The sequence below is a fragment of the Perca fluviatilis genome, chromosome 10 (assembly GCF_010015445.1).
Source record: "Perca fluviatilis chromosome 10, GENO_Pfluv_1.0, whole genome shotgun sequence".
In the NCBI taxonomy this organism is placed as follows: Eukaryota; Metazoa; Chordata; class Actinopteri; order Perciformes; family Percidae; genus Perca; species Perca fluviatilis.
In genome coordinates this window covers 9,473,922-9,494,829 of record NC_053121.1, presented here as the reverse complement: position 1 = coordinate 9,494,829, position 20,908 = coordinate 9,473,922, and positions in this window count along the sequence as shown.

The following is a 20,908-nucleotide window of genomic DNA, read 5'->3' as shown; positions in this document are numbered from 1 at the left end:
GGTTTTCTCCACACTTACCGCTTAGAATTAATGCCAAAAAGTTCAATCTTGGTCTCATCAGACCAGAAAATCTTATTTCTCATAGTCTGGGAGTCCTTAATGTGTTTTTTGGCAAACTCTTTGCGGGCTTTCATATGTCTTGCACTGAGGAGAGGCTTCCGTCGGGCCACTCTGCCATAATGCCCTGACTGGTGGAGGGCTGCAGTGATAGTTGACTTTGTGGAGCTTTCTCCCATCTCCCTACTGCATCTCTGGAGCTCAGCCACAGTGATATTTGGGTTCTTCTTTACCTCTCTCACCAAGGCTCTTTTCCCACAATTGCTCAGTTTGGCTGGACAGCCAGGTCTAGGAAGAGTTCTGGTCGTCCCAAACTTCTTCCATTTAAGGATTACGGAGGCCACTGTGCTCTTAGGAACCTTGAGTGCTGCAGAAATTCTTTTGTAACCTTGGCCAGATCTGTGCCTTGCCACAATTCTGTCACGGAGCTCCTTGGGCAGTTCCTTCGACCTGAGCTGTAAGGTCTTATATAGACAGGTGTGTGCCTTTCCTAATCAAGTCTAATCAGTTTAATTAAACACAGCAGGACTCCAATGAAGGAGTAGAACCATCTCAAGGAGGACCAGAAGAAATGGACAGCATGTGAGTTAAATATGAGTGTCACAGCAAAGGGTCTGAATACTTATGACCATGTGATATTTCAGTTTTTCTTTTTTAATAGATTTGCAAAAATGTCTACATTTCTGTTGTTTTCTGTCAAGATGGGGTGTTGAGTGTACATTAATGAGAAATAAAATAAACTTTTGTTGATTTTAGCAAATGGCTGCAATGAAACTAAAACTTTAAATAATGTTGCTTGAGGCTGCAGGGAATAGCTTCATGATATGATGCATATAGGGTTGTGTGTTGCTCACTGTGAAAGATGAGCAATAGATTGTGGCTGTGTGATGTGCTTCAATCTGACTACATGTCACTTTGTTTATTTTTTTTATCGTAAGTATGTCATCTGTATGATAAAACAATATGTCAAGCGTTATTTGTGAAGCATTTGAACTCAAGGCAAATATCCCTCTGGGGACAATAATGTAGGCCTATAGCTTGCAAAATGGTCCCTATGATATGTGAAAATGAAAACCTTGTCGTAGGACTATAGCAAACACATCGTTGGAAAGGTCTCAACCTGGATAGTAACACATGTCAGTCTGGAGAGCATACATTACTCCTGCTTTGAAATATTGACCTCTGAACCTTGAACCCAGTCCATGTTTGAAGGCTTGTCATTTAGCAACAGAAGGTGCTACACACATAAAACCAGCTGTTATAGAAAGCTCTGGAACTCAGCTATCATGTAGATATGGTCTCCAAAGTTTATCCACTGTAAGCACTGTCAAATATGGTAATAAGCTATTTTCACCTATTTAATGATTCTATTTTTAAAATCTGATGACACCAGTGTGTTCCCCATCCCAAAAAACCCCAGGGTGTATCCAAAATTCTACACTACCAACTTCTACTTATGAGAAATATACCAATATATTTAAAAACTACAACTCCCACTATAGACGCGGCCCAGAATCTGTTACAAAGCTTGAGCACTTGTAGTTCTTCCGGGGTGGGTGGGAGGACGTGTTCGGCTCCTGTTTCTGCTGTCTGCCGTGAGTGGGCTTCATTCCATTTCAGATTGATGCCGCCCACCGGCCGGCCGAGCACACAATACATGAGACAAATACATGAAACTGTATTTTATTATTGATGCTATCTTTATTGTTAAACTCCTCAAATACAACGTTAGACAAAAACATCAATATTACGAATATTATGTATTTGTATCTTTTCTATCCGCCGAGCGGTAATTACGACGTCACTTCCGGAGTCTTCAGCTGATTTTTTTCGCTATAACAACGCTCTACGAGGTTGGATCGGCAAGATGGCGGAACGGGCAAGCAATACTTTCTAAGCTCTCGTTCACCTGCCCCGGAATTATTTACTTAAAAATTCAATGTGATTAGTTTAAAGGTTCAAAACAGTTAACTGAACCTTTTAATAAAAGTTTGAAACTCTTTATTCCAGATATCTAAAGTCCTATTGATGTTTTAACCGAAAATGCCATACGGAAAGTCAGACGTTAGATCAGCCGCTAACGTTACCACAGGCCAAGCAAACACGGAGCACGGTTATGCGCAGATGGATGTTACAACCAGTGGTGGTGGGACAAAGAGAAAAAATTCCCCTCCAACTCCAACGAAAGGTGCAGTGCCTCCTTCGAAGGTAAAACCCCCACAGGATTCGTCTGAAGTGCCAAACGCGTCCCTTGTTGATGCTATAGAAAAGCTCACCTCCAGAATTGACCGCTTCGGTGACCAGCTAAGAGAAAATTCTGTCATGGTGGCTAATGTTACCAGACTTGTGGAGCTGAATGCCACTGAGATTAAATAGTGCAAGGTCAAGATTCAAGCGATAGAAAAAGAAATGCCCCATCTCGTAAAGGATAACGAGGAGCTGAAAGATAAGGTCACGGAGGCTGAACGTTACAAGAGACGCTGGAACCTTAAAATACATGGTTTGAAAGAAAAAGTTGACGAAAACACCCGAGATGTTGTCAAGAGTATCCTGTCTAAGTTAGCGCCGCAGTGGGACACATCGATGGATTTGGTAGTTGATACTGTGCACCGCATCGGGAGAAAAGAAGAGGGGAGAGACCGTCAGGTTATCATCCAATTCACCATGAGATTCCACCGTGACGCCATCTGGAAGCTGTCCAAAAACTCTAAGGTTTGCAAGCATTTCAAGCAAGACTTTTGCAAAGCTGACAGGGAGGCTCGTGCAGCTGCATGGCCGAAGATGGAGCAGGCCAGGGCGGCAGGCCACAATGTGTATTACCGAGGACATGTGGGCTACATCAACGGTAACCAGGTTGTTTAGACAGTGCTTCGGACAAAGGCATGTCATAAATCTCTCAATCTAACAGATTGAGAGATTTATACCTCAGCTCAGCCTTCATATTGATAGGTTCTGTCCTAACCGAAATTTCTTTTTCTGTAGAAATATCTGTTCAGTTAAAAGGGCATTATTACATTAGTGAGTTCTCAGTTAATAATCACTAAAGAAGGGAGGTATCCTTAATGTTAGCTTGTTAATTGAACATCAGGGCTTTCTTTAAAGCTTTAGAAAAAGGAAGAAAAAGTCATGTTTTCAAACAAAGGAAACTTCAAATAAGCCTTTAAAGTCGGTTCACTTTAGATCCTTAATTTAAAAAAAAAGGGTTGTTCTATAATTATTCTGATCACATATAATAATGTTCGATAGGGGCCTTGCAAGTCTGTTTACTTCAAGAAATCTAACTCTTTCTTTACCTCTATTTCTTAATTTCTTTTTTATGTTTTCTCAAAGCCAGATGTTTTCTTATGTTTCACTTAATACTAGGGGTCTAAGAGATTTTGTTAAAAGGAAATCAGTATTCCTTTTTTGTAAAAATGAAAGGGCACAATGCTTTTTTCTCCAAGAAACTCACTCTCTTGATATTGATGAAAAATTCTGGTCAAACCAATGGGGAGATAAAATACTTTTCTCTCATGGTTCTAATAGGTCAGCAGGCGTTGCTATACTTTTAAACAACTTTCCTGGGAAAATATTAACCACTGCCAAGGACAGTTGTGGTCATTGGATAATATGCGTTTTTGAAATAGAGGACGGTTTCTTGATTCTGGCAAATATATATGGATATAATAATCAAACCCAAAACAAAATAATGATTGATGATGTTATAAGAGTTGTAAAGGATTTAGGTAAACGGTATCCAACTGAAAACTTTATTTTCTGAGGTGATTTTAATATGGTAATAGATGACTGGCTTGATAGATCTCCTTCAAAATATACTAACTGACCACTGTATGGTTAAACTTATTCTTAAACCTGCTAATACATATCAAAGGCCAAAAGGATACTGGAAATTCAATTCAAATCTTCTAAACAGTGAAATATTTTGTCAAAAAATTATAACTACAATTAATAATATTACTGGAGATTCACATTTTACAACGTATAGGGAAAAATGGGAGTATTTAAAATATAAGGTGCGTCAGATCTCTATATCTTCGGGTAAATTATTAAGCAGGAATAGCAGAAAAAAAGAATTTGAAATTATTAAAGAAATAAACGGTATTTGTACTAGACCTTCTTTAAATGAAATTAACAAACAAAAACTTATTCTTTTACAATCTTCACTAGACCAAATTTATGTTGATAAAGCCAAAGGAGCGTATATAAGATCGAGGGCGAAGTGGATAGAGGAGGGTGAAAGGAGCTCTGCATACTTTTGTAGATTAGAGAAAAAGAGACAAGAGCGTAATGGTATTAAATCTTTGCTAATCAATAACCAAGAATGCACAAATCCTGATCAGATTTCTAAGGAAATTTATAGTTTCTACAGTAAACTTTATTCATCCTCTTATTCATACTCAGATGCTGATGCGTTCTTTGATCTTATTAAAGATTGGATCCCCAAAGTAGATGAAAGTTTTAAAAATAGTTGTGATGCAGATATTAGTATGCTTGAAGTTGAAAAAGCCTTGAATTGTTTATCTTTAGACAAGTCGCCTGGTTCAGATGGCTTAACAAGTAACTTCTATAGGCATTTTTGGGAGAATATTAAAGACCTTGTTTTTCATATGTTAAAAGAAATATCTGAATCCCACATTCTTCCATCCACTATGAAACAAGGCATTATTACTCTCATACCCAAACCTGGGAAAAATTCTAAATTAATAGACAACCTTAGGCCTATAACCCTACTTAATAATGACTATAAAATTTTAACTCATATTTATGCAAATAGGTTAAAAACTGGAATTTCACAGATTATTTCAGAGACTCAGTCAGGTTTTTTTAAAAGGACGCTCAATTCACAATAATATAAGACTTGTGCTCGATTTACTGGATTATAATTATTTAATTGAAGATGAAGGTTTTATTTTATTTTTAGATTTTTTTAAAGCTTTTGACACGGTTGAACAAAATTTTATGTTTCGCACTTTAGAATTATTTGGATTGGGAGAAAACTTTATTCATTTTATAAAATTAATTTATAAGGACACTAATAGCTCAGTCATTTTACCTCAGGGTACATCTTCAAGATTTTCAATTGATAGAGGAATAAAACAAGGTTGTCCCATTTCACCTCTACTCTTTATTGCTGCAGCAGAAATGCTTTCCATTCTAATAAAACATTCTGATTTTGAAAAATTGATAGTGTTTGGGAAACAGTTAGTCATTAGCCAATTGGCTGATGACACGACCATTTTCATGAAAAACATTAACCAAGTTCCAAAAATTCTCCAAACTGTAGAGCTCTTCTCTAGAGCATCTGGTTTAAAGTTAAATCTGAAAAAATGTGAATTATTAGCAATTCATAACTCCACTCTGTCAACCTTTTATAATATTCCTGTTAAAGATACCGTTAAATACCTAGGTATGCACATTACTAAGGATAGTGCCTCACTTAATAATCTCAACATCTGTAATAATATAGATAAGTGTAAAACTTATCTGAATTTGTGGTCTCAAAGAGACATTTCTATCATTGGCCGAATTTTTCTTACAAAAATGGAATGCATTTCTAGACTCATTTACCCTGCTTACTCAATCTCATTTCCTAAGAATGCAATAAAAGCTATAAATCAAGCCAATTTCAATTTTATTTGGAAAAGAAAAACACACTACATTAGAAAAGGAATATTGGTTAAAGAGTATGATGAAGGAGGACTAAAAGCAATCGACATTGAATGTATTAATGGTACTATTAAAATTAATTGGCTAAGATCCTTTTTAAAAAATGAAAATAGTTTTTGGTTTCATATTCCCAGACAAATTTTTTAAAAATTAGGAGGCGTCAATCTCCTCCTTAGATGTGATTATGACCTTAAAAAACTCCCTGTTAAGTTATCAGCGTTTCATCAACAGGTTTTACTTTACTGGAAAATTATCTACAAACATAATTTCAGTCCTCATAACATTCCTTTGTGGAACTGTAGATATGTGCTATTTAGGAATAAGTCTTTATTTTACAATAATTGGTGGGAGAAAGGTATATGGTCTGTAATGCATATTTTAGACAATACCGGAGTCATTATGTCTTTTGAGACTCTCTGTTCCAAATTCGATTTATTTGACAAAAAACAGTACGATAACATTATCAAAGCAATACCACAAGCTATAATCCAGATGTCTTTCAACGCTTCTCAAAGTATTGTTACACCATGTCTTCCTATGCTTTTGGTGAATGGAGTTTCTCTTACTCGCATAATTGTACCCAATATTACAATTCGAAAAGCCTTTGTGAAAGAATTATATCCTTATTCTTCAAATAAAATTTCAATTTTTCAATATTTTTCCAGTACTGAAGTTAAAGTGTTAAGAACCAAATTCCTTAAATTTCCAGTTGCACCAAAAGCAAAGGAAGTGCATTTTAAAAATTTTAATGGAGTGTACCCATCTAGAGAAATTTTAAGATGTCGATTCGGATTTGATGTGAACTGTTGCTCGTTTTGTGCTGATCAGATTGAAACAATAAAGCATCTGTTTTATGAATGTAAATTTGCTTATACTTTCTGGGAAGATTTGCATTACTGGTTATTTCCTAAATTTGAAGATTTGCCTGTATTTACAAAGGAAAATAAAAATTTTGGAATGTTTATGAAAAATGAAATGCATGATTTAGCAGTTAACACATTCATTATTCTTGGGAAATTCTTTATACACAGAATAGATTTCTGAAAACACTTCCCAACTTTAATGTTTTTCATAAAGAACTGTGTCATTACTTTTTATCTCTGAAGTTAATGAAGAAAAAGAACGCCCTACGCTTATCTACTTTGATAGAGGATGTGAAACTTTCTGAAAACCCCTAGTTTTTTTTTTTAGTTTTTTTTTTATTTACTTTGTTTTTGTGTTCTCTCTTCTGTCTTAATGTAAGGTGCTTGTCTGTTGTCTGTGAAGACATTTCATTTATTGTACCAGGCCAAGTTTGGTTGTTACAATTGTTCAATAATAAAAAAATAAATAAAAAAAACGCTCTACGTGATCCCTTCCGCTGATCGCTGTCTGATTCTGTGAATTAATGCCTGCATTGCATCTTGGGACATCGGCTTTGAATGCGCCCAGCTCGGCTCATATCGTAGCCTACTGTTCTGTCTTATTTATTGTAATATTTCACCGGTAATAAGACCGAAATAATATTATTAAAATAAAGAAATGCATACCATGATAACAGCTAAATACATGTTGAAAGATGTAGCGTTATAGTTTTAAAAATACCAATAAACAACAAAGCAATCCAGCTTCCCTGGCCGAAATAGACCGAAATAATAACATTAAAAGAAATACATATAAACCGTGATAAGATCTGGTGAATAAATGTTGATTAAAACAGCGATTATTGGGCTAAAAATACCAATAATATCAAAGCTGTATCCAGCTTCTCTGCTGCAGCCCGACTGGCAGAAAGTTTTGTGCTGTGATTACGTAAGATGCTTCTCATTGAAATACATTAGTATAAAAAACGTGAGACCAACACGTAAATCTTCAAAATAACGTGAGGGTATCACGTTCTAATAGATTTAATTTCGTAATGCCATCACGAACTGACGTGAGACTGGGTTGGAAAGCCCGCATAGAGTTTGCCAAAGAACACATGAAGGACTCCCAGACTATGAGAAATAAGATTCTCTGGTCTAATGAGACCAAGATTGAACTTTTTGGCATTAATTCTAAGCGGTATGTGTGGAGAAAACCAGGCACTGCTCATCACCTGCCCAATACAATCCCAAAAGTGAAACGTGGTGGCAGCATCATGCTATGGGGGTGTTTTTTCAGCTGCAGGGACAGGACGACTGGTTGCAATTGAAGGAAAGATGAATGCGTACAGAGATATCCTGGAAGAAAACCTCATCCAGAGTGCTCAGGACCTCAGACTGGGCCGACGGTTCACCTTCCAACAAGACAATGACCCTAAGCACACAGCTAAAATAACAAAGGAGTGGCTTCGGAACAACTCTGTGACCATTCTTGACTGGCCCAGCCAGAGCCCTGACCTAAACCCAATTGAGCATCTCTGGAGAGACCTGAAAATGGCTGTCCACCAACGGTCACCATCCAACCTGACGGAACTGGAGAGGATCAAGGAAGAATGGCAGAGGATCCCCAAATCCAGGTGTGAAAAACTTGTTGCATCATTCCCAAGAAGACTCATGGCTGTACTAGCTCTAAAGGGTGCTTCTACTCAATACTGAGCAAAGGGTCTGAATACTTATGACCATGTGATATTTCAGTTTTTCTTTTTTAATAAATTTGCAAAGATTTCTACATTTCTGTTTTTTTTTTCTGTCAAGATGGGGTGCTGACTGTACATTAATGAGAAATAAAATTTACTTTTTTGATTTTAGCAAATGGCTGCAATGAAACAAAGAGTGAAACATTTAAAGGGGTCTGAATACTTTCCGTACCCACTGTATGTCAATGGGAATCAGATGAATGTTGGTATCAAACATGGAGTCCACGAAACACGTGACCACCTCGGAACCAATTGCATAACGGGATAGCTCAGAACATTAGATTCCCTAGTTGACCACACTCTCTATATAAAAGGGCCCTAATGTAGACTAGTGCCCTATATTTAGAGAGTGTGGCCAACTCCAATCATGGGCACCATATTGGATACCAACGTCAGATGATTCTAAAGGTGTAGACACGTATAGCCGACGGCCGACCGTTAACAGAAAACCCCGTCGATATGATCAGTCGCGTCCCCGAGGTCCAAAAACTGCCACAGAACAGACCAAAAAGACGAGAGGAGACGAGACGCAATACATCTCTATAACAGCAGGCGGCGCTAATCTGTATTGTTGCCCAAGAAATGAAAACCGGCAGCTGATTGGACAAACGCGTCACATGGGTTTGTTTTCTCCGGAAATTCAAAGCCAGACTGTCATGGCGGCCGTTCAGAATACGATCTCATATTGTACTAAAATAGTTCACTGAAACATGTTTCTGAAAACATTTTAAGCAAGAAATAGGCCATGCAGTTGCTGAATCTGTCTTCATTTCAGCTCAACAAAGGTCAGTTTAAAAGATTTTCATCAGATTTTGAGAGACTCTAGTCACCTCATTCCGCTCGTCATTTCCGGGTGAGTCCCGACTGCCCTGCTGCCGACCGAACATGTCAGGTGGGCCAAAATGAACGCTGACAGCCCCCCAGACGGATGACGGCACGGGACACACCGAACAAATTTGAGTCACTGACTTCGCCAGACTGTCTAATGGCCGATAATCGGCCTGTGTGTCAGCGCCCTAAAACTCCGAAGGCAGTCGTAATATTTAGCTACCTAGCAGGCTAGGCTAACGCTGTTGCGCTAACGTTAGCAAACATCGGCGTAGCTGTCTAAACTTGTGAAAAGCCGAACAACATAATTTTTTTCAGCAATGTACACATTAACGATGGTATATATATATATATATTTACTATACTATACTATACTATATTTGTCCTATGTAATTTGTTATCATATCAAAGAGAGAAATTTACATTTACCTCACACAATAATGAACAGCTCTAGGGATGTCCAGATCCAATCACGTGATCAGAAATCGGGCCGATCACGTGGTTTCAGACTCGATCGGAATTGGACGTTACCTCCCGATCAGGACTCAGATATATATGTATATATATTCTCATTATTTTTTAACACATCTATAGTTATGCGGTGGCACAGGGTTATACCCTTTTGACTCCACACAGAAACAGCAACGCATGCGGCATGACATCACTTTGTTGCAGAGACGCTATTGTTATCTATGGCTAAAATTGTTACTTTAACAGTTTAAACGTTTTTCAATTGATTTCAACAAACGTGGTCACGAACTTACCCGTGACTCCGGTGACTCCATCTGGAAAATAATTTGCGATCTCGTATTTTTGACCCTCTGAATTTACCGTTGGACAGCCTCAGCATGAGACGAGACGGCTTGACATGGGACGCTCCAGACTGCAGCCATACCCGTGTCCCGATCCGTTCCACCGGCACGATCCGTTCTGCGCATGTGAAAGATGACATGTATGCTATGACGTATGCGCAGATGATAATACTGTTTTAAGACCTGCCCAATCTGTTCCACGCATTGACATATATATAATCGACCAATAGATCCCGTTGCTCTGGACGGAGACCAGTGAAGGCTATTAGAAGCACTTTTCCGGTGATCTCTTGCTTTACTGCGCAGCCTCCAACTGACAGAGACAACGTAAATGTGACGTGAGCAACGTGTCTGAAAGTTGTAAGTCTTCTGGTAGCTGTGCCAAGAGAAATCTCAATCATTCCCAATTTTACAGAGACGGAGAGTGTAGGTATATGTAAGGAGATAACATGTGCACAGGCCAATTATTGCTAACTAACATGCTAGTTAACATTAGTAATTAAACCTACACAGCTAATGTAAGTCGAAACTGCCTGCGAGCTTCTCCTGTACTATACAGTAATTTCTCTACTGTGCGACAGTAAGTCACTTGGTTATGACACAATCGTTAGCCTATTTTTACAAAAACGTCTGCTACGGAGCCATAACGTGAGGTACAAGGTAATGGAGCCTTTTATACGTTGTCGTGTTTCTTTAGAACTAAACAATGGACAAATAGAGTCTTTAAACGCTTCAGATGTAAAGTTATTCGCAGTCAAGTGACGTAAAAAAAAAATGGCGGTCAGTGGAATGCTAACAGGAGGTGATACCTTTGTAGCAACAAAATGGCGCCATTGGAGGTTCGAGTTCTGAAGCAAAGCTTACCCCTTTGGCGGGTTGTCAGTACCCAATCCGTTCCGTTCCACCTGCACAATCCGTTCTGCGCATGCGCTGTGGTACAAGGATTTACGACACTACCCAATCTGTTCCCACGCTAGCCTCCAGCTAACGTTAGTTTAGCTAATAGCTAATTCGGCTAACTGCTAGCTGATTGTAGCGGTCTGCTGTTAGCCTCCACAGTTAAGCTAACTGTGGAGGCTAACAGCAAATTCGGCTAACAGCTAATTCGGCTAACCGCTAGCTGAGACAGCATGTAAACTTTAAAAGTTTAATAATTTTTACAAAAACGTCTGCTACGGAGCCATAACGTGAGGTACAAGGTAATGGAGCCTTTAATACGTTGTCGTGTTTCTTTAGAACTAAACAATGGACAAATAGAGTCTTTAAACGCTTCAGATGTAAAATGATTCGCAGTCAAGTGACGTAAAAAAAAAATGGCGGTCAGTGGAATGCTAACAGGAGGTGATACCTTTGTAGCAACAAAATGGCGCCATCGGAGGTTCGAGTTCTGAAGCGAAGCTTACCCCCTTGGTTCCACGCTAGCCTCCACCGGGATAGCTAACAGCTAATTCGGCTAACCGCTAGCCGACAGCCTTTAATCTAAAATAACGCATGCGCAGAACGGATCGTGCAGGCAGAACGGACAGCTAGATTCGGCCTAAAATAACGTTGTCAAACATAATGGGAAAAGCAGGCTATAGCTAAATTAAGACTTTACAGTAATAACAATAAAGACAAGTATTGAGTGATTGTATTTTAAATGAGCACAAGTAGAACTGACGTAACAGCTGTTATATATGTTAACGTTTATTTTCAAGTTTTATTTTGAGGGTCTTTTAAAGTTTACATGCTGTCTCAGCTAGCGGTTAGCCGAATTAGCTGTTAGCCGAATTAGCTGTTAGCTAAACTAACGTTAGCTTAACTGTGGAGGCTAACGGCAGCCCAGCTAACAATTTTTGGTTCCCAGAACGTTCTGGGAACGTTCGATTTTGGTTACGCGAACGTTCCCTGAAGGTTAGGTTTGGTTGTGTTTTGGTTGTGTTTTGGTTATTATGGAAAGTTGGTTGAACGTTCTGGGACGAGCGTTTTTGGTTACATCGAACGTTCTCCAAACGTTGTCAGAACGTTCCCAGAACGTTGCAACCCTTAGAGAACGTTCCCCTAACGTTCCCCTTACGTTGCAACCTTTAGAGAACCTTCCCCTAACGTTGTAACCTTTATGGAACGTCCCCCTAACGTTCCCCTAACGTTGCAACCTTCAGGGAACGTTCCCCTAACGTTCCCTGAAGGTTGCAACCTTTAGAGAACCTTCCCCTAACGTTGTAACCTTTATAGAACGTTCCCCTAACGTTCCCCTAACGTTGCAACCTTCAGGGAACGTTCCCCTAACGTTCTCTGAAGGTTGCAACCTTTAGAGAACCTTCCCCTAACTTTGTAACCTTTATGGAACGTTCCCCTAACGTTCCCCTAACGTTGCAACCTTCAGGGAACGTTCTTTTTTACATTCCCCTAACCTTTAACAAACTTTAATAACAATGATACTAATTTTATTATTACTTTAAACCGTCTGCATGAGCAGGAATTAATTATTATATATTAGCAGGAATGAATGAACAGGCAAACTTGATTGGATTTAAAACTTTAATTAACAATATACAAAGAATAATAAAAAAATACAAAATAGATAAGGATGTAGAGTGCAAAGTAATAGTGCAAATGTATTGTGCAAAATGCATATTGGAATGATAAAGTATGTAATGTGTAGGTGAATGGCCAAAGTGGGGATGAGCCCACTCATCAGCAGTTCAGGAGAGTGATGGCAGAGGGAAAGAAGCTGTTCTTGTGTCTGGTTGTTTTTGTGTGCAGGGATCTGTAGCGCCCGCCAGAGGGGGGAGGCAGGAGGAGGGCAGCAGTGTAGAAGATGGCCAACAGCTCTTGCTTCCGCAAAAAAAATAAATAAATAGAGCTCCATGGTTTTGAAGGCTCAGTCCTTCTCAGCTGACCTAAAAAGAAAGAAACAAAAGTTTGATATGTCATACTAAGAATAAACACATTAGCAAGACAAATTGACTGACTAACATAGTTAGATAGTTTTTGATTATTATGATTATTATTAACATCACAGAAGAATTTCAATTTACCGTCTGTGTGGGGCAAACTTCCAATCAAGTCCTCCGCGTCTGCTGCAGTCAGCGCGGGGAAGTTTTTCTGGGAGACCGCTAGAGTAGAAGTCAAAATGAAGCAACGTTACAAGTCAAATTAAAACCTCTTATTAGCCAAGCTAAGCATAATACTGATGTGAACAATAAAATAACACCTGCCTGTTATAACCCTGCAGATAGTCAGATCCTGGAAGGCCTTCTTTCCCTTTCTGCCCCGCAGGATATACAGTTTTAGAACATCATTGGTTGCGACTCACCGTAGCATGCGACGCATGGCAGTACCTCCGGTCCAACCTCCGGGCTTGTCAGGAAAAGTTGCTGTAAAACGTATAGAAACACAAATTATACACATGGAACAAAGTGGAGAGCTTGTACAATCTCATTTTGTAAGAGAAGTCAGTTCTGTTATAATTTAAGTTATGCAAAAGCCACTGTACCTTCAACTGGGTCCCAAGATGAAGTGGCAGGCCGAGCTTGTGTTAGAATACACCCATCCAGCTCTGGGCGACCGGCTGGTTTCCTGTGTGGTGTTGACTCATCTAAAAAGAAAGTAGATATGAATATTGGTCAGTTCATTTATGGTAGGTTTCTTGCAAATGCCATTGCATAACTACAATGTTACATTAGACAATTGCAAAAAAAAAAATTACATGCAGGTGGTGGAGGCAGTGATGTCTACGGACCTGAAAAAAGGCAGGAAGAGACAAACCCATCAGAACAGTCACATGATAAGCACCAGGCTGAGGGTCAGTAGTTCCACGGTAGGAAACTCTGGTTTCTTAAATGCATGTATAAATGTAACTTACAGACAGGGCTTCCAGACACACGCTCCGTCCTGGAATGCTTTCTTGCTTGTGGACCGGAGTCATCTGAAATAAAAGACCATACAATTTGTACTGATTGCAAAAATAATATTTGAATGTATACAGTGTAAACAAACATTACAACATAAACATTGTATGTGACGGTATTTCTCAGGACTTTTGCATTGTAGCCCAGAGACTTTCTAATGGGGAGACACAGCATCCATAGAAATGCATGGGGTTAGTTTGTAAAGCCAGTATGGCAGCTGTGTAGCCTAAACATATTCCCTCTATTCCTGTATGCTTCCCCATTCACTTAAATAGGAAAATAGCTTGCCGATAACTGCCCAAAGTACATTGCAAGGTGGCCGCCGAGTGACTTGCCTAAAATGACAGATTGTATTGGCTATCAAGTATGTACTGTACACTAAAACGAATTGAAAGAACTGGTATGTCTTATTTGTAACAACAACAACGCAAGCAGGTTAACACGATGACACAAAACATACAATGCGGCAAAGCATACACAGCAGCACAGCAGCAAACAAAGCGCAATATATATGCAATCCATTTAAAGCGTAACTCTCGCCACAATGCAACCTAGGATCTTTTTGTGAATGTACCAGAGTCAAACTTCGTTTAAAAGCATAATTAGGACGGAAACGCCACTTTTAAGATTGATCGTATTGTCGTTTTCTGGTCAAACGGCCTTTTGAATGGGAGAACTAGAGGCTACTTTTATCGCATCAAAATCACTATATGTAAAACACTAAGAAGGCTCGACACAACATGAAACTTTGCACAAAGTCTCACCAGGGGATTTACACATGAACTTGAGCATTGAGAACATTGTTTGTGCACAAAGAGTTTACCAAAAATAAAAATTTTTGAACAAGTCGCTGCTTGACTGGCAAGATGGCGACGAGGGGAAAAACAAATGCTGAAGTGAGTTGTTGAACCTTTTTTGGTCAACCTGATTAAAACCGGAATATAACAAAGCACTACGAGGGAAAGGGCTTACGGTTAGACCCCAAACCGTTGCACTACAACCATAACATCATGAAACTGTAACGTATTTCACATACTTTTTCGTGAGATCGTTTGGCGAAGCAAATAAAATCTTCTTTCTTTGTCCGTTGGTGTAGCGTATCAAACGCAAACGGAAGTCCGGAGGACAGGACTTGAATCGGTCACCTGAGAGCAGAGGCACGGTCTTCCCCTACTGGCGGGGGGATGGAACGATTGGATTTAAACACTGATTGAGCCACTTGTTAGAAGTGAAATGGAAGAAGTGAATTGTCTTAGTTGTGAAAATCGATAGATTCTTGTTTTAAGTATTTTCACCTAATACAGTTAAAACAACGAAATCAAGCACAAAAGTACAGTTTTTAGCAAAATTGATTTCAGCCTAAAAGTAAATATATTATCTTGCTATGTTGTTTATCTTACTTAGATTTTATAAGACCAATCATTTTTGAGTGAATCTAAATCAAGTGACTGCAAACCTTTTATATGCTACTTCAAAAACGTAAATGGAGCTGGTTTAAATAAACATTTCAAAACCGCACTCAGAACAACCAAAAACAACCAAAAACTACCAAACGGGAACGTTGTGTGAAGGTAACAGTGCAACCACAGGAGAACGTTCCCGTTGGTTGGTTCCCCTAACGTTTAGGGAACGTTATAACCATGAGGGAACGTTCCCTAAACGTTAGTTTTTGGTTTGGTTCGAACTAACCTTTAGAGAACCAAAAACTAACGTTCCCCAACGTTCCCTAAACGTTCTGTGTTAGTGGGGAGACCGCTATAATCACCTAGCGGTCCGCTGAATTAGCTATTAGCTAAACTAACGTTAGCTGGAGGCTAGCGTGGGAACAGATTGGGTAGTGTCGTAAATCCTTGTACCACAGCGCATGCGCAGAACGGATTGTGCAGGTGGAACGGAACGGATCGGGTACTGACAACCCGCCAAGGGGGTAAGCTTCGCTTCAGAACTCGAACCTCCAATGGCGCCATTTTGTTGCTACAAAGGTATCACCTCCTGTTAGGATTCCACTGACCGCCATTTTTTTTTTACGTCACTTGACTGCGAATAACTTTACATCTGAAGCATTTAAAGACTCTATTTGTCCATTGTTTAGTTCTAAAGAAACACGACAACGTATAAAAGGCTCCATTACCTTGTACCTCACGTTATGGCTCTGTAGCAGACGTTTTTGTAAAAATAGGCTAACGATTGTGTCATAACCAAGTGACTTACTGTCGCACAGTAGAGGAATTACCGTATAGTATAGGAGAAGCTAGCAGACAGTTTGGACTTACATTAGCTGTTTAGGTTTAATTACTAATGTTAACTAGCATGTTAGTTAGCAATAATTAGCCTGTACCCATGTTATCTCCTTACATATACCTAGGCTCTCCGTCTCTGTAAGATTCGGAATGATTGAGATTTCTCTTGGCACAGCTACCAGAAGACTTACAACTTTCAGACACGTTGCTCACGTCACATTTACGTTGTCTCTGTCAGTTGGAGGCTGCGCAGTAAAGCAAGAGATCACCGGAAAAGTGCTTCTAATAGCCTTCACTGGTCTCCGTCCAGAGAAACGGGGTCTATTGGTCCATTATATCAAAGGCCGTCTACGGAAAGCCGTTCCACTCCCTATTCAGCCCCATTGTACCGAATTTGGTTGCAGTTCCACCAGAGTTCCACTGGGGGTGATCGCGGTCCAGTGCAAAATGAATGGGACCCTATGGAGCTAGACGGCTAAATGTGTCTCTTTTGCCTGATTGTCGTTTTGAAATCTCAGATTTGATTGTAGTTTTTGCAAGTTCAACATGGATTATAGGTCGAAAGTTGAATGAACGAGTACTTATGTCCTTTTTATTTCTTACAGGGTGAGTCGTTGTTGCCCATAACACGCTAGCATTCTGCTAATGAATGCTGATTGGTCAGTGAAGGACTGATTACTACCGGAGATCCCGCTTGACGGCATCCGATGCGGAACCAGAATGTCAGAGCCATTCAGACCTTCAGACCATTGCCCGTCTACGTGCATTCTCTGAGAACGTTAAGGTGGACTTTTTCACCCAACTTCTTTTTTTGTCCGCAGCAACTTGTTTTTGCGATAGCTGGCACTTTTATTTGCCTATCGTTTTGTATGTACTGTGAAATTTACATGGGAAATAAATTTGACTTGAGTTCTTGTTTTATTCTTGTGTTCAGGAACACAGTAGACATGGTACAGTATTGCCACCTTAAAAAAAAAACAGTCAATGTCCCGCTCAATAGTATTATAAATATCAATACAAATTAGAAAAAGGAGAAAATGCCTTGCAGATGTGCAGTAATCAATTGTTCAAATAGTTTCCCAAGGACGAAAGAAGGTATCGTATGTGCTCCTGTGTTAATTGCCAAAAGCCTATCTGAATTTACGGGGGGTCACACTTCACATATGGGAGGGAAAGTTGGCTAATGTCCAACTCAGCCAAGTTGTGCGGGCTACCACAGATCGCAATGATACGTGTTGGGAAGGGGGACTCTTCCCTTACTCTATTACTGCACACAAATGGTTTTGTTAATATTTTAACTATGTGATTTATTTCCATTCATTCATATTTTCATTTGACATTTTCGCACCAAATAGAAAAGCATATGAAAAGCATTAGATACAGGGTTGCAGGGACAAAGGAGGGAAAATTGTGGAGGAGACAGGACTGAGGAAGACACACAGGAAAGGACATTCACAGGTGCTACCCAGTATGAACACAATCCTATGTTGCTGACCAGACCCCCTAAACATCAACAAACTATTAATGAATGCAGACACTGGTGTGCTGCAATGTACATGGGGGAACCAAAGAAAAAACATGCACAAACGTCCCGCCCTGTAAAACCAAGTTCCAGGTTCAGTAGTGGAAATGGGCCTATTAGAACAAGAACCTTTTTCTGTGAACCTTTCAACAACAATAGAATAACTTAAAATGAAAATATGAATATTTAACTTTAACTAACTACAACTAACCTAAAGAATGAAGGTGTGTGTGTGTGTGTGTGTGTGTGTGTGTGTGTGTGTGTGTGTGTGTGTGTGTGTGTGTGTGTGTGTGTGTGTGTGTGTGTGTGTGTGTGTGTGTGTGTGTGTGTTGGTATAGTGGGAGGGGGTGTGTCAACATAACAATATGAACAATTTCTATATACAATATTACAATTACATCAACATTACAATACTACAATATGAACCTTTTCTACAATATACTATACTACTACAATTACATCATCATTACACTCTACTACCAACTACAGCTACAGAATGACGGTGGTGTGTTTGTAGGGGGGGTTGGAGGAGGAGGATGAAGGATGTCACAGCATCAAGGTACAACTGTAGAGATAAAAAAGGAAGAGGTGTTAGGGGAATTACAACATAATTATGTGCTCTCTAGGGGCTTGATGACTAGTGTACATACAGTATATGCAGTTTATGCAGAATACAACCATAACACAAAGGTGGTTCAAAAACAAAGGAGCAAACAGCCAGTGAAGAACAAATGTGAAAACAGCTAGTGAAGCTAGCAAAGAAGAACTAGTGATGAACAAATGTGTGAGAATAGGATAATATGAATTTTTGAGAGAAGGAAAAATACCAATCTAATTCAGGTTTCAATTTTAGGAGAAGGAGATGGCTCATAAACATGAGACGGAAGGACCTCAGACTAACCATGTCACACCAGGAGTTAATGCAGGGAGGATATGTGGTGTGTGAACTGCATTTCGAGGAATGCTTCCTTGTAAAAGTGAGTTGTGTAGTTGGAAGGAAATGACAATCAAATTAAATATAATACAATAAAATAATATACAATTACTGTTACAAATAAATAAAATTACTGATACATTTTCTTTGTGTCGTGTTTTTTTTTTAAACAGCATAACAGAAAAAATTCACTTACCAGCGATGCAATCCCTACATTGGTTGATTGCATCAACCCGCCACCTCTTGTCTCTCCTCCTGTAAAAAGGCAGAAAAGAAGTGAAGGTAAGAATGACAATTGAGGACAAGAACAGTACAAGACCAACATTAAATAACACACAAGACATGCCATTAAAATAACAGGAACATTAAATTAAATCAGTTGATTGACTTAATCCTCCAAAGCTGAGAGAAGGCACTCTGAGGAGCAGGAACAAGAGAGGGACATTGTAGAGAAAAAAACAGAGGAGCCACCTGAAGGGATAGAGGATATGACAGAAGAGGGACCAGTAGTAGAAGGAGAAAGAGGAGAAAGAGAAGGAGAAAGAGAAGGAGCAGTGATAGAGGAAAGAACTCAAGAGGGACCAGAAAGGAGAGAAAATGACACAAATGGAGGGACAAAAGAACAGGCTCAGGTGACCATTCCCCTAAGCAGCCTTCAACAAAAGGACAAGGTGATGTTCTGAGCTTACTCAATTTCAAGATTGTGACTATCATTCTCACATAATCAAATAAAAGATGCATTTTTGTTATTACAGAGAATTGCAGAACTAGAGGCAAAGGTTGCACGGCTGAAAAGAAAGAAGCCAGCTACTAAGCCTAAACAACCAAATTAATGTACTTCCAAGTCTGTGCACCACATTTAGGGCTAGCGTGACATGGGACGTAACATGAACACAAAGAAAAGTTTAGTTTAACCCATATACAAATCGAGCTGTGACCTCCCACCCCATAACACTGCATTTGGAATTATAAACCTTTGTTTTTTTTACAAAAATCTTTGAATCTTAACACCTACATCCTGTTCTTCTGTAGTCCTCATGAAATTCTGGAAGAGATGCTGCAGAGCTGTCCTGAAGGCTACTGGAACTTCATCAAGGCACAACTGTCAGAGGCTGGGAAAAAGAAAAGAGGAAGGAGGTTTAACCGACATCTGTAAGCCTTTGGGCTGCAGATACTACACAGCAGCCCAAAGGCTTACAGATACTTGCAAAGCATGTTTGCTCTACCCTCCAAAACCACAATACGCCGATATATTACAGGACGTGTGGGAAACTTCTCTGTAAATACCAATTTAATATAGACTGCTTTACATTACCCAGTTTCACAATTTCTAAATGTACATAAAACTGTTAAAAAGGCTTACAGATACTTGCAAAGCATGTTTGCTCTATCCTCCAAAACAACAATACGCCGATATATTACAGGACGTGTGGAATACTTCTCTGTAAATACCAATTTAATATAGACTGCTTTACATTACCCAGTTTCACAATTTCAAAATGTACATAAAACTGTTAATTTAACTTGCTTATTCCAACAGCCAGGCTTCCTGCAAGGAATCATTTCAAAAATGGGAGTGATCGCCTCCACCATGACCCCTGCGGAAAGAATGTGCACACTTGTTATAGATGAGATGGCCATCAAGAGGCAATTTGACTATGACAAGCGAAATGATGCCATTTATGGCGTATCTCCGTCAGGCCAAGCTGCAAAACAGGCAATGGTCATCATGGTTAGGGGCATTTTGGGGAAGTGGAAACTATGGAGGAAATATTTATTCATATTTCAAATTGAAAGTCCAAAGAGAAATTCACAGTCCAAAGAGAAAACAAAGCGAGATCAAATTAAAAATATTATTTTATTTTTTTAATTTTCCATTTGGCTTTGGCTTTTGAATTTAATATTTGGCTTTTGAATTTCAATTTAACATTGGCTTTTAATTTTCATTTAATATTTGGCTTTTGAATTTCAAGTTAACATTGGCTTTTAATTTTCATTTAATATTTGGCTTTTGAATTTCCATTTAACATTGGCTTTTAATTTTCATTTAATATTTGGCTTTTTAATTTCAATTTAACATTGGATTTTCATTTGGATTTAATATCTGGCTTTTGAATTTCCATTTAACATTGCCTTTTCGTTTGGACTTGACACATGTCAATGTAAATGAGGAGGCATGGCCCAATGGCTGGTGGAAGGGTCTGAAACGAAAGGGGTGCAGAGGCACCTTATGAACAGCAGGGGGAGCTGACTGTTGGGAGCACACTGTTGAGCATCTGTCTGCAGCTTGGTCTCTTATTTCACATGATAGAAACTGATGATGTAGGCTAAACACAAACGACATTTCATGCAACAA